Source organism: Macrobrachium nipponense, chromosome 49 (assembly GCF_015104395.2).
Source record: "Macrobrachium nipponense isolate FS-2020 chromosome 49, ASM1510439v2, whole genome shotgun sequence".
Classification (NCBI taxonomy): Eukaryota; Metazoa; Arthropoda; class Malacostraca; order Decapoda; family Palaemonidae; genus Macrobrachium; species Macrobrachium nipponense.
Genome location: NC_087224.1, coordinates 5,107,391 through 5,123,590, shown reverse-complemented (window position 1 = coordinate 5,123,590; position 16,200 = coordinate 5,107,391). Strand labels below are relative to the sequence as shown.

The following is a 16,200-nucleotide window of genomic DNA, read 5'->3' as shown; positions in this document are numbered from 1 at the left end:
TTTTCTTAAAATAATAGTCCGTCCAATAGCTACGTTTGCTATATCTGGAGTGCTTAAATCATGTACGTAATTTATACTCAAGCACAATATCTAAATTTAATGGATCAAAAGTATGGCTTCTAGAGAGAGAGAGAGAGAGAGAGAGAGAGAGAGAGAGAGAGAGAGAGAGAGAGAGACCCATCCACCAAGCCTACCAACCAGTCAGAGGAGACCGGATATCAAATTGAATCACTATACGCTCCTCTTAACAAATTGAAATACAACCTCATTATCGAATCATGACCAAAACACACACCAACGGCCGAGATTTACTTATACGAAATCGCCAGCATGCATTAAATGCATGCAATGCTTACAGAGCGCCCGGCATAAAAGCTAACGAGGTATAGCAACTCGTCCTGCTGGGTTATAATTGGTCATTGCAGAATGCTAATTCCTGCATAAACAATACGCCGTTCGGGTGAATTCGCATTTCCTGTGGGTCCAGGTCATTCCAGAAGCAGGTAAAATGATTCTGCTAGAATTTCAACGTCCCACTTCTGTACGCTTTACTGCAAATGGTATGGCTGTCGTTGCAGAACAGCGTCTGATAATGCGTGTTGGAATAGACTGAAATACAGTCTGATAATGCGTGTTGGAATGGAACGAAATACAGAGACTAGGCCAAAGGCCATGCACTGGGAACTACGAGGGCATTCAGCGCTGGAAAGGGCATTGAGAGCAGGTAGGTCTGTAAGGTGTAACAGGAGGAAAAACCTCAAAGCAGTTGCTCTGTGAAATAATCGTTAGTTGAGGGTGGATAGCAAGATGGAAGAAAGAGGTAGTGTCGCCAGTGGACCTCATGCAGTGCACTGTAGGCATTACTTAAGGTTCTTTGCAGCGTGCCTTCCTTAGGCCCCTAGCTACAACCAGTTTCGTTCCTTTTACTGTACCTCTGTTCATATTCTCTTACTTCCATCTTACTTTCCACCCTCGGTTTTCCTCCTGTTACCTTTCAAGCCTTTTACTGTCAATTTCCGTTTCAGCGCTGAATGACCTCACAGGTCCCAGTGCTTGGCCTTTGACCTCAGTTCTATATTTAACTCAACCCGAAAGAGAATATAATTGGAGGTACAGTAAAATGAACGAAAGGGGGTTGCAGCTACGGGCCTAAGGAAGGTACGCCGCAAAGAACCTCAAGTAATGCCTACAATGTACCACATATAAGGTGCCCTGACGGCACTAAGCCCCTCTAACGAAGAATAAACTTAGTAGTTTAACTCATAGACAATCAGCCGAGCTGGTTGATTAATTCGCGAGCAAAAATGGCATGTCAGCGCAGCAAACTTAAAAAAAAAAAAAAAAAAAAAAAAAACAATACTTGAAACATATCTAATACAAACAACATAGGAGGACAACATGGTTTTCGTACCCGGAAAAAGTACAAGGACAAACCCAACTGTTAGTCCACCGTGAGAACATATTCAAAAAATATGAAAGCGGAAATGAAACAGATGTGGTTTATTTAGACTTTGCAAAAGCTTTTGATAAAAGTAGACCATAATATATTAGCGAAGAAAATTAGAAAAAAACACAATATCGTGGATAAAGTAGGAAGATGGTTAAAAGAATTTTTACACAACAGAAAACAGATAGTTATTGCAAACGACGAGAAATCGGAAGAAGCCAAGGTAATATCCGGTGTGCCGCAAGGTACGGTGTTAGCTGCAATACTGTTTGTTATTATGATTTGAAGACATAGACAATAATGTTAAGAATTCGGTAGTGAGTATTTGTTTTCGCAGATGACACAAGAATAAGTAGAGAAATTACTTGTGATGAAGATAGGAACGCTCTACAAAGAGACCTTAACAAAGTATATGATTGGGCAGAGGTAAATAGGATGGTATTTAACTCTGATAAATTTGAATCAATAAATTATGGAGACAGAGAAAGAAAGCTATATGCCATATAAGGGACCTAATAATGAGACCATCACAAATAAGGAAGCAGTTAAAGACCTTGGTGTGATGATGAATAGGAACATGTTATGCAATGATCAAAATAGCAACTCTGTTGGCAAAATGTAAAGCAAAATGGGAAAATGTTGTTACGGCACTTCAAACAAGAAAAAGCTGAACACTGATTATGCTTTATAAAACATATGTTCGGTAGTCCACTTGAAATATTGCAATATGATATGGTACCCACACTATCAAAAGGATATTGCACAAATAGAGAGTGTACAAAGGTTTCCTTTACAGCTAGATAGAAGAAGTAAGGACCTAGACTACTGTGAAAGACTACAATTCTTAAAATTATATAGTCTAGAAAGGAGAAGAGAACGCTACATGATAATTCAGGCATGGAAACAGATAGAAGGAATAGCAGAAAATATCATGGAACTAAAAATATCAGAAAGAGCAAGCAGAGGTATTAATAGTGCCCAAAACTTATACCAGGAAAAATAAGGAAAGCACACAGGACTTAATATCCTACGCACCAGCATCGATAATGCAGCGTCTATTCAATGCGTTGCCAGCTCATCTGAGGAATATATCAGGAGTGAGCGTAGATGTGTTTAAGAATAAGCTCGACAAATATCTAAACTGCATCCCAGACCATCCAAGATTGGAAGATGCAAAATATACCGGAAGATGTACTAGCAACTCTCTGGTAGACATTAGAGGTGCCTCACACTGAGGGACCTGGGGCAACCCGAACAAGATGTAAGGTCTGTAAGGTAAGGTAAGGTCTCTCTCTCTCTCTAGCTCACGAAAACACGCATTCATTCATCATACAGCTGACACGGCCATAATCTGATGGGACCCTTGATTTCTCAATAAATATTGATAGTCGTGCGACGATCTGGGTTCTGTCTGAGTCACGGCTTTATTCGATTTCGTGGTTCCCTTCCCTTCCCGTTCGTACGTCACGTCTGCTCTTTTTCGTGTGTTTTCTGTGGTTCTGTCGTTTCGCCTTTCGCTATATTCGAACTCATTACACATGCTCGTCGCTCTGGTCTCTCCACATCTCTCCAGCGAACATAACTCTCTCGAACTCATTACACATGCGCGTCGCTCTGGTCTCTCTCTCTCTCTCTCTCTGGGAAGGAGAGAAGGAGGACCTAAACGTAGTACTTTACTCACTCAAATTCAATAGTTTTTTTTTTTTTTTTTCATTTATGTATCTCCCTCTTGCAAGTTTTACATACCCAAGAAATTATTCTCTCTCTCTCTCTGTCTGGAAGGAGGAGGAGGAGGAGGAGGAGGAGGAGGGAGGAGGAGGAGGAGGAGGAGGAGGAGGAGGAGGAGGACCCAAACGTAGTACTTTACTCTCACTCAAATTCAACAGTTTTTCCCCCCTCTGTATCTGTCTCTTGCAAGGTTTATATACCCAAGTCGTCATGATTCTCTCTCTCTCTCTCTCTCCACATAGATCCAGTCATGTTTTTTTTTCCTCTCTCTCTCTCTCTCTCACAATCTTTCGTTAACGTAACATGCCTACCATGATGTATGTCTATATAGAGAGAGAGAGAGAGAGAGAGAGAGAGAGAGAGAGAGAGAGAGAGAGAGAGGTACTCCTCACCCCTCTCGCGCCTGGAAAATCAAATCTAAAACAAACTTTATTCCCCTTTTCTCCTTTTTCGGAAAAATTTCCTTGGTTAATTCTTTCCTCTCTCTCTCTCTCATTTTTTTCTGAAAATCAACGTTTATCATCTCTCTCTCTCTCTCTCTCCCTTTTCTCAATATACCTTCTTTGTTTTCATAATCTCCTTCACTTATCACTCTCTTGCAAACGTCTATTGTTTACGGACGGCAATTTCAACCCCCGCCCGGACTCCCCCCCCCCCGCACCCTCCAAAAGAAGGCGTTTATCTCTTGGCCCTTTCTCAGCAGCCTCTCACCAATTTATGGTGCTCCTTCCCTTGTCAAAAACGAGGACCTTTCCACCAGATGTCCTAATAGCGAGCGGGGAATATTTACGGGCAAAACCACTCCCGATATATTTTTTCGTGGAGGATTTCTAAGCGCCTCCGTTCTTTACCCCCCCCCCCCCTTCCAACAGCCCCCCTTCCTTTTCTTCCTTTCTGTGGTACTTTATTTTTTCTTTCTTTTTTGTGTTATTATAATTTTTCTTTTTTGTCTATCACAGTCCTCCAATTCGACTTCGTGGTATTTATAGTGTGGGGTTATTATTATTATTATTATTATTAATATTATTATCAATAAAAGGATGCATTAATAATAATCCCCACAATATTATTCAATTGTTTTTCTTGCTCATTTGCAATACTCTAAAGGGATACAAATTAGCAACTGAATTTTGAGTTTCTGTAAAATTAACCTATTATACAGATGGTTCCTTGTCTGTCCGTCAGCACATTTCCTGCCCGCCCTCAGATCTTAAAAACCGCTGAGGCTAGAGGGCTGCAAATTGGTACGTTGATCATCTAACCTCCAGTCATTAGACATAGCAAATTGCAGCCCTCTAGCCTCAGCGGTTTTGATTTTATTCAAGGTTAAAGTTTGCCATGAGGTGACAACAACACAGGCCACTACCGGGCCGTGGCTGAGAGCTTCACAGAGCATTATACGTTGTACAGAAAACCTGGTTGTGCCGAAGAAACTTCGGCGTATTATTATTATTATAATTATGATGATGAATGGATACAAGAATACTAATTACCACAATACTAAATCACGTATTAGTATTGTAAGTTTCTCAAAATGTCTACCGAAATGAAACCAGGGCAAAGAAGCATACACAATTCGCATTACCGCCCTAATTATATTCCCCTTGGATTTTCATCATTTTTCTTTTCTATTTCCCAATAGATTATTTCTCTTTCTGTTTCCCCTCACCTCTCTTACTTCATCCTAATGAACACAATATCTTTGGAAGCTTCAAGAATTTCGAGTTAAGTGTCCGCTGAAGTGGACCTTCTTTTGAATAATAATAATAATAATAATAATAATAATAATAATAATAATATAAAATGAGATGGACACCTGTGTTACATTTTAATCTGTGCCTTATCGTCCTCTTCGACATCTCCCAGTTGCGGGGAATGTAACCATATAACCTTTAGTTCGGTGGCATTCTTGAGTTATTCATAACCTTGAGCGAGCGACCGCAGCGGTATGCCAGCGTTCTTAGAGCGAGTCTGTATGCCTTCAATATGCCAATCCCTTACTCCCTGTTTTAGAAGCGGTTTTGAAGAAGCTACTCGATTTTTCATTTGGAGGAGATGTTCGGTGATATTACTTACAATGACATACAACAGCGTCAAGAATTTGAGGACAAGGGCCAGGCACTGGGACCTATCGGGTCATTCAGCGATTAAATGGAAACTAGATTGTAAAGAGGTTTGAAAGGTGTGGCAGGAAGGATAACCTCAAAGCAGTTGCACTAAGAATAAATGTTCAGGAGAGGGTGGAAAGTAAGATGGAAAATAGAGATTTTAAAGGAGAGAGAGAGAGAGAGAGAGAGAGAGAGAGAGAGAGAGAGAGAGAGAGAGAGAGAGAGAGAGAGGTCTGGCCTGGGGAGACGTTAAAAAACGACATAATTCCAAGTGTTCAGATTTAATTCGATTTCTCTTTTAGAAAATAAATCTTTAATCATTATGACTGTACTGTAAAAAAAAATTCATTCTTAAATTATATATTTCCCAAAAATGAAAGCGAGAGTAATTCTGACTTCAATCCATAACGTAAGAATTTCTTCGGAATTTGCGGGTTGGAAGGAAACTAGCAACTAAGAAATAATACGTTATCTGAAATGTCAAAATTTTGGTAGGTATTTCTTTACGCATGAGGACACAATATCACCTTGACAAATGTTAGGAATTTCTTCAAAACTCTTATTGAGAATGGACGTGTAAATACTAGTCACACAGAGAGGTGGTCCAGAAAGAAAAGTGTATGGGGAACACTTGTATAAAAAGTAAACAGAGAAACTGTCAAAAAGGAGACAGTCTGTTTGTATGGAGTTTTTACGCTGCATGGAACCAGTATGGTTATTCAGCAACGGAACCAACGGGCTTTACGTGACTTCCAAACCCCGTCGAGAGTGAACTTCCATCGCCAGAAATACACATCTCTCACTCTTCAATGGAAAAAGGGAGAAGGAACGCCCCCCTTTTTTTATATTCTACCAAACGAAAACTTCTCTTGGGGCGATGGATGCGACGCGACTTAGTGTTTCACATTTCTTGTTTCCTCGACATTTTCGGGGAGAAAGTGAACGTGAAAGTGTCATGGAATGATTCCCATATAGGAATGGAATATGAAATTCATGCCTACTAAGGCCAAGCTCTGAGACCTACGAGGTCATTCAACACTGCAAGTGAAACAAGAGTTAAAAAAAAAAAAAAAAGTCTGAAAGGCGTGACCAGGACGAAGGCCTCGCAGTTGCACTCTGAAGCAACTGTCAGGAGAGGGTGGAAAGATGGGTGAAAATATGAACGGAGGTACAGTAAAAGGAATGAAAGGGGTTGCAGGCTACAGGCCGAAGGGACGCTGCCAATAACCTTACAGTAATGTCTACGGTGTACCACGTATGGTGCACTGACGGCACTAAACAGCCCCCTTGCTCCTATATATATATATATATATATATATATATATATATATATATATATATATATATATATATATATATATATATATATATATATAAACGTTCGCTCGTCTACAACAAAACCACCATTATCTTTATGTGAATTGTTAGAATAGTTCAGTCAATAAACCATGTTAATTATCTGAATAGGTTCAGTCAATAAACCATGTTAATTGTCTGAATAGGTTCAGTCAATAAACCAAAGGCAGAATAATGCCTACTGCTTGCTTGCTTGCTCTGACAAGCAGGTCATCCAGTGTCCCCTTCTCCTACACCTCTAAGTTCTCACTCTTTTGGAATACCTCGCAATGGAAGAGTATTGCAGAGGAAGAGTATAGCAGAGGAAGAGTTATAGCAGAGGCAGAGTACTAGCCAGACCGCCAAGGAGTTTCATCCATTTCAGAGCTGAGGACCCCCAGGACCCTCCACAGGCCATCCCCCTCCCCCCTAAAAAAAGGGGGGGCTTCGAACTCCACTAAACACAGCGTTCGGCTTTAATCATTCTGACCAAAAAGGAGCACTTACTTTTCCACGAGGTAGTTTCCAAGGATATCTTTTTATGGGGGGGGGGGGGGGGGGGTGGGGGGGGGGGTGGGGGTCTGCTTAGTATATCTTTTTTCTTTTTTTTTTTCTTTTTTTTCTATTTGTCGTCTCCCTCATTTCGTATTCCTTTGATGTTCTGTTTACGATGCTTCTTTCTTTTGCCTCTCGTTCATTTTACATTCTGTTTCTGTTTGTTTTTTTTTTTTCAAAGCAGCTCTCCAGTCAAACTTGTTCACTTTTCTGTCCATTTTCACTTTTCAAAAATTCTTTGATCGTTGACAATGATCAATTTCCATCCAATTCAGGTTGATTTTCCTCGTTTTCCCAAACATTTCCTCACTTTTTTGGTTGAACATTTTTTTCCCTTTTCCAAACATTTTCCTCCGTTCGCTACCTTCTAATAAAACGTTGTAATCTTTCTTGATAAGCTGACGATGTCCTCCTTTTATTTGTCTCCAAATTATTCCCCATCCCTTTCAATTCAATACCCTAATACTATCCGCCTTGCATCTTAACACGTTTTTATCCATTTATCAATTCATTTTTTCATTCTTCAATAAGCGAGATGTCTTCTTTATGGATTGACCCTTGTCTTCTCTTACTTCCTCCTAATGAGCTCCATATTCTTTGTTGGAAGTTTCAATTTCAAGTCAATGGCCCACTTTTGGGCGTGTTCCGTATGAATAGAATTCGTCTTCTGAATAATACTAATGATGATAATAATAATCTTGAATGTCAAGTCAATGGCCCCCTTGGGTGTGTTCCATATGAATAGAAATCGTCTTCTGAACAACAAACACAAACACAATAATAATAATAATAATAATAATAATAATAATAATAATAATAATAATGATAATAATAATAATAATAATAATAATGATAATAATATAATAACTAAATATCTTGAAATTTAAGTCAAAGGCCCCTGTGTGCGTGTTCCATATATATAGAGTTCGTCTTCTGAGAAGTAGTAGTAATAATAATAATAATAATAATAATAATAATAATAATAATGACTCACTGTCCCCACTACTCTTCGTAGTAGCCATGATTCCCATGACAAAAGTACTACAGAAGATGGAAGCCGGGTACCAACTCAAGAAAAGAGGCAACAAAATCAACCATCTGATGTTCATGGACGACATCAAGCTGTATGGTATAGCATCAAGGAAATAGAGATACCCTAATCCAGAAACTGTAAGGATTGTATCTGGGGACATCAGGATGGAGTTTGGAATAGAAAAATGCGCCTTAGTCAACATACAAAAAGGCAAAGTAACGAGAACTGAAGGGATAAAACACTACCAGATGGGAGCAACATCAAACACATAGATGAGACAGGATACAAAATACCTGGGAATAATGGAAGGAGGAGATATAAAACACCAAGAGATGAAGGACACGATCAGGAAAGAATATATGCAGAGACTCAAGGCGATACTCAAGTCAAAACTCAACGCCGGAAATATGATAAAAGCCATAAACACATGGGCAGTGCCAGTAATCAGATACAGCGCAGGAATAGTCGAATGGACGAAGCAGAACTCCGCAGCATTGATCAGAAAACCAGGAAACAAATGACAATACACAAAGCACTACACCCAAGAGCAAATACGGACAGACTATACATAACACGAAAGGAAGGAGGGAGAGACTACTAAGTATAGAGGACTGCGTCAACATCGAAAACAGAGCACTTGGGGGCAATATCTGAAAACAGTGAAGACGAGTGGCTAAAGAGTGCATGGGAAGAAGGACTAATAAAAGTAGACGAAGACCCAGAAATATACAGAGACAGGAGAAAGACAGAAAGAACAGAGGACTGGCACAACAAACCAATGCACGGACAATACATGAGACAGGACTAAAGAACTAGCCAGCGATGACAATTGGCAATGGCTACAGAGGGGAGAGCTCAAGAAGGAAACTGAAGGAATGATAACAGCGGCACAAGATCAGGCCCTAAGAACCAGATATGTTCAAAGTACGATAGACGGAAATAACATCTCTCCCATATGTAGGAAGTGGCAATACGAAAAATGAAACCATAAACCACATAGCAAGCGAATGCCCGCACTTGCACAGAACCAGTACAAAAAGAGGCATGATTCAGTGGCAAAAGCCCTTCACTGGAGCCTGTGCAAGAAACATCAGCTACCTTGCAGTAATAAGTGGTACGAGCACCAACCTGAAGGAGTGATAGAAAACGATCAGGCAAAGATCCTCTGGGACTATGGTATCAGAACGGATAGGGTGATACGTGCAAACAGACCAGACGTGACGTTGATTGACAAAGTCAAGAAGAAAGTATCACTCATTGATGTCGCAATACCATGGGACACCAGAGTTGAAGAGAAAGATGAGGGAAAAAAATGGATAAGTATCAAGATCTGAAAATAGAAATAAGAAGGATATGGGATATGCCAGTGGAAATCGTATTCATAATCATAGGAGCACTAGGCACGATCCAAGATCCCTGAAAAGGAATCTAGAAAAACTAGAGGCTGAAGTAGCTCCAGGACTCATGCAGAAGAGTGTGATCCTAGAAACGGCACACATAGTAAGAAAAGTGATGGACTCCTAAGGAGGCAGGAAGCAACCCGGAACCCCACACTATAAATACCACCCACTCGAATTGAAGGACTGTGATAGAGCAAAAAAAAAAAAAAAAAAAAAAAAAAAAAAAAAAGAAAAAAAAAAAAAAAAAAAAAAAAAAAAAAAAAAAAAAACAATAATAATAATAATAATAATAATAATAATAATCTGTAAATCGCTTATTTCTCTTTGTCTCGTCATACCATTTATAAAGATAAGGGCAACCAAATTCGTAAAAAAATAAATAAATAAATACATTATAAAAAAACCATTTAGATTATGGAGCAGGATACGATATCTGCATTTGAAAAACAGTAATCTTTGAACCACGACATAAAAGGAGTTTTTATTTCTTGATTGCGTACACATTAGTGCATCTCGAAGCGAAGACATTTATTTGACAAGATTTCAGATGCCTTTAATGGTAGTATTAGGTCGGTGGTGGTGTAATACATAAGACAACTGAAGACATTTAAAAGTATTTTATCGATCCCGTAGCACTTAGCAATACCATAATTACCGATGTCTCATAGAGCATCTCTACTGTTTTAAAAACTATACCACTGGCAATGACGCTAATACTATATTCTGTTTTTTACCATCTGTCCAACCGCCTGTGGTGGTCGCGCATGGTATCACTGCGTCCCGGGCTTTAAATAGTTACGCTTTATGTAAGTTTTAGGCAAATAAAAGGATATCTGGGTGTACACTTGCAACTGAAAAGTGTTTTAATAATTTACCGTATGCGAATACACCGTTAATATTCGAAATAGGATATTATGACTTGAATGTAAGCTGAATGTAACTATCTAAAGCCTGGGACGCAGTGTTACCATACGCAAACACCACAGGCGGATGGACAGATGGAAAAAAACATAGTGGTGCCAGGCTGGTAGTGAAATAAACCACAATTATCGTTGCTATTAGATTTTCAATATCATTATTATTTATTATTATTGGTCTTATTATTAAAACAGATTTACCAGACCACTGAGCTGATTATCAGCTCTAACAGGGCTGTCCCGAAAGATTTTTTACTATATATAACTATATATGTATATATATATATATTGTATGTATATATATATATATATAATATATATATATATATATTATATATATATATATATAGTTTGTTCATGAAATTACAATTTTTAAGACGTTTATATAACTGGATGAACTGCAATATTGAAATTTCGCTTATCGAAGACTTCTAAAACTTGATAGGTGCTGCTGATACGACATTATTATTATTATTATTATCATCATTATTATTATTATTACTATCAAAATACTTTAACCAGAGACAACTGACTTGACTATCAGCTCTTAAATGGCTGCCCCGAAGGATAAGAATGAAATAACCAGGTCTGTGGAATAGGCTAAGCACTGGGACTTAATATCATTCTGCTGACGGCAGCATATTCCTCCTCCTCCTCCTCCTCCTCCTCCTCCTCCTCCTCCTCCTCCTCCTCCTCCTCCCTACGAGATGATCACGGATGGCTGAACAAGAGTGTCTGGAGAGCTGTCCAACTTCCTTTCGTCTCTGAGTATCGACTTTTGACGCGGGGAGGGACAGAACAAAGCCAGTCTCCCCGACCTGATTACGAATGAGACAGAAGCTGGAGGCTGGGCAGAAGGACGGAAGGAAGGACGCAGGGATAGGACAGAACCAGTTAACGAGCTGAGAGAGAGAACAGGAGGAAGTTGCCTAGATAGAAGTGAAGCAGCAGACAATGCAGATCATCACGACTCGGGTGGGATAGGACCGAACCAGTTGACGAGCTGATAAGATAGACGAAGACCTCTCCCAACATGGCAATGAATAATGATTGATTTACAAGAAAAACTAAGAATATCACGAACAAGAACAGAGAATGGAGCTGGCTAATCGCAACTTGGTCTTATTCACGAACGCTTGAGTAGGCTATGCTATCCCCCAATAAAGGTGAACGAGATCAAATAAGATTTTTTTTTTAAAGCACTGACATCACAACTATGCGACGAACGCATAAAACGGCATGGAGATGTCAGTCAAACAATAAGTAGAAAAAATCAAAGACCTTTCCTTTACCTAATTATAGTGGAGAAAACGTGATCAAACTTTACCTAGTTATAGTGGAGAAAACTTGATCAAATCCACGGGCGATAAACCATAGAAACCACAAACCCTACACAGCATTTTACAAGATGTAGAGCACGAATTCCCATTCCAGTTTGTCTCCTGATAATCTGTCACTCAGCCATGTTGAAATAGGCATAGCATTTGACGAGTACGCTTGTATTAGGATGGCTTCATTTGATTATGACAAGGTGCTTGGAGCAATGAACCTGTCTCTTAAAATACCCTTCAAGTAAACAAACTCGATATGATCATCTGTCTACGATTACATTCATGAGTAGATAAGAGATACGCTTGGATATAATAAGAGATTCTGTTGGTCACATTTACCAATCCTTTTTCGCTGTGGTTACACTGACGTCCTCCAGACTTCTGTATGACGCAACACTTTTGGATGTGTTACAAATCCCTACAAGGCGGGAGGAGACTTATTCATTTCCTGCGGGGTTGCAAGGACTTCAAGCAACACTTTCCATTAAATCATTTATATACGAGAGCAACAAGAGAGCAAAGTTGCCACTGGACATTATAATACAACCATTTAAATAACCCAGGTTGTTTCCAACATCTACAATACAACCATTAAATAACCCAGTTTGTTTCCAACATCTACAATACAACCATTTAAATAACCCAGTTTGTTTCCAATATCTACAATACAACCATTCAAATAACCCAGTTCGTTTCCAACATCTAAAAGGATTTTGTGCGGAACTGTAAAAAAAAAAATTGTTACAACTTTTACCTTAAAAATTTCAATATATTAAAATAGGACCTTTGCACCTGATAATCAAATCTATCTGCCACTTGAAAAGCAAACACTGCTGGACGTGACTTAAAAGATTGCATGAGCAAAGCAAAGTTGAGCAAATAGGAGCAGGAAGAAAATGCACAAATAAATTATAAATACCAGAAAAAATTGGCATTTTTATCTTAAGTTTCCTTTTTTATGAAAAATAAAATCTTGAAAATTTTGATCATACGAGAGAGAGAGAGAGAGAGAGAGAGAGAGAGAGAGAGAGAGAGAGAGAGAATTGAATTGAATTGAATATAAGATTTAGGCATTAAGCCAAGCACTGGGGCATCAAAGGCCATTCAGCGCTATATAACAAAATTCATTCAATCATAATATCTGTATACTCACACCATTTAGTACCATTTTAACCTTTAATATCAATCGCAACACTTTCATACAATAAAATCTAGATGTGAAATAAATAAGGATTAAAAGGGTAAAATAAATAAATAAATTAATAAAATCAATTATAGCTCGTAATATAACCCAATACTTTGTATAAATTTTCTCAAGTTCAGGGTATTACAGTTTTCCCCCAGTATATCTCTCAAAGGTTTGTCCTGGAGTAAATGTGTCCTCTGAAGATTAAAAACAGGACAATCAACTAAAATATGCTTAACATCCATTGTCACTTGACAGGTATTACAGTGAGGGGCCTGTCTCCCTTCCCCACTCTTCATTAAATAATTGTGCGTTGCATGTGTATGGCCAATACGCAGCCTAGTTAAAATAATGGTATCCCTCCTACTTGTAGCATTACAAGATGACCATTTATCCACCAATGGGTGGATGTGTTTCAATTTTGTATTGGTGGTCAGTTCAGACCATCGAGCCTGCCACTTATTTTTACAGTAAAGATGAATCTCACTTTAAGATCTTTGTAAGGAATACTCAAGGGGGATGGATTACTTAGCCCTGAAGCTTCCTTTGCTGCCTTATCTACTTGTTCATTTCCATCCACCCCAACATGGGCAGGGACCCAACAGAAGTGAACACTGATACTCTTCCTAGATTGCAGAAGTACTAACCAGTCCTGCCCACCTCTTGTACTAGATGATGGCCTGGCATAATTTGTTTTAATGAGAGTAAAACACTATTGAATCCGTAAAAATTGTATAAAAACTATTTTTGGTTGCCATTTTTAAAAATATGTTGGACGCGAGAATTATGCGTACAGCTCAGCAGTAAATATTGAACAAGAGGATGGGAGTTTCCTTCCAATAACAATATCCCCCACCACAGCTGCACTTCCAACTCCTGCAGCCGATTTGGAGCCATCTGTAAAAAACATGTTTCCCATGATGTTGAGCAGCATGATTTTAAAAACTCACTTTTCATTACCCTACTAGTAAGGTATTTTGGTTCTCCCTTGCCGTAAAACATACTTTAACAGGTGGATTACACCAAGGGGGAGACTTGGGATATCCCACCTCTGCTTATCTGTGCTGTTAACAAGCCTACTTCTCTAGCATCATTTTCAGCTGTACTTCCAAAGGCTTGGGCACTCTGGATCTGTTAGGAGCCCGATCTAAAGGCGCCCTAAATATTTATAGTTAGGATTGTTTCTCACCGCAAGGGACCTAGCTAAATACCTCAAACTCAACTCCTCTCTGCGAATGGAAAGGGGAGGTATGCCAGAATCCACATAGAGACTGTCAATGGGAGATGTTCTGTAAGCACCTGTGCAGATGCGAAAGCCCAGCATTGTGAACAATATCAAGTTTCCAAGTAAAGTCTTTGCAGCTGACCCATATATTTGGCATGCATAGTCTAACTTGCTCAGACACAAAGATGTATAAATTCTAAGCAAAGTTGTTCTATCAGCACCCCAATCAAAATGCGATACAACTTTCAGAATGTTCAGTGACTTCTTAACCCTGATAGATAGGTCATTTATATGGGGACCAAATGTCATTTTCTTGTCGAAAATGACTCCAAGAAACTTGATATTATCCTCATAAGGCAAAATACAATCATTTAAGAAAAGGGTGGGGATCTCTTCCCTTTTACGAGTACGAGTAAAGCGAATGGCTTTGGTCTTCTGAGGTGAAAACATGAATCCACGAGAATTTGCCCATGCGGATGCAGCATTATTGCAATTTGAAGATTTTGGCATGCTTGTAGTGCAGATGATCCACTACAGTAAATTGCAAAGTCATCGACAAATAGTGATCCTTGTATGCCAGGAGGTATGTGACTCATGAGACTATTAATAGCAACAGCAAATAAGGTCACACTCAATACGCTGCCTTGGGGACACCTTCTTCTTGCATGTAGGATGAAGATAGTTCTGACCCTACTCTCACTTTAATTGAGCGGTTTGATAAAAATTCTTCAATAAAAGAGAACATATGTCCTCCTATACCCCACGAGGCCAATTGCTTTAAAATACCACCCCTCCAGGTCGTGTCATATGCTTTTTCGAGGTCAAAAAAGACACCCACCACCTGGTTTTGGTTAGAAAAGGCATTTGAAATTTCCCTTGATAACATCAGCAAAGGGTCTAGAGTACTTCAGTTCTTCCTAAAACCAAACTGCCTGTTAGATAAAAGATTTTTGATTCTAGATACCACACAAGTCTGTTGTTGATCATTCTCTCAAATAATTTGCATATGCAACTGGTCAAGGATATGGGCCTATAACTAGATGGCAGTTCTGGGTCTTTACCAGACTTGTGGCCTGGAATTACAATTGATGTATGCCAGGAATCAGGAGATGTATGGGAAGCCCATAGTCCATTAAAGGTTTCTAATAAAAATAAAAATTTCTTGGTATCCACTGGAAGATGTGATATCATTTCATATCGGATGCCATCCTCACCTGGGGCAGTTAAAGAAGAGCTAGAGATAGCATTTTGCATCTCCTCCATACTAAAAAGGCAGGTTAAAAGCTTCAGTATTTGAAGAAGCAGGAGGAACAACAGATGTTGATGCTCTAATTTGTTGAAATGCTGGGAATAGTTGTCAGCACTTGATACATGGGCAAAGTGCTTTGCAAGAACCTCTGCTACATCTTTGGGGTCAGATATATATCTATTATTTTCCCTTAATATTGGTAGAGGCTTAGGGACGAATTTGCCTTGAAGTTTTCTAATCTTGTCCATATTTCCTTTGAAGGAGTTTTGGTATTAATATTAGATATATATTTCTTCCAAGATGCTCTCTTTCTTTGCTTTTTTAAAAGTTCTTTTTTGTTTGGCACAGGCTCTGAGGTACGCTATTCTATCTGCTACATAGTTTGTTCTCAAGTATCTTCTGAAGCAAGTTCGGGTCACTTTTCTTGCGTTGGCACATTCTTTACTCCACCAAGGAACTACAGGGCGATGAGGGGCTAAACCGCATGTTTTAGGTATAAACTTGCTAGCATTATCATCAATAATATTTTCAAGATGTTGATAGGCATGCACTGGAGATGTAAATTCATCATACTCTTTATCAGTGTGTGAACACTTTTCATAAGCTGCCCAGTCTGCCTCGTCTATCTTCCATTTTGGTGGACACTGAGAAGGAAGATTATGGACCATATTTTAACATTATTGGCC

The 16,200-nt window shown here is 39.0% G+C and overlaps 1 protein-coding gene across 5 annotated transcripts in view; it reads right to left on the bottom strand.

Moving 5' to 3' along the window:
- Positions 1–16,200, bottom strand: part of LOC135205284 (uncharacterized) — a 290,446-nt gene that overhangs the window by 133,158 nt on the left and 141,088 nt on the right. The window lies entirely within an intron of this gene.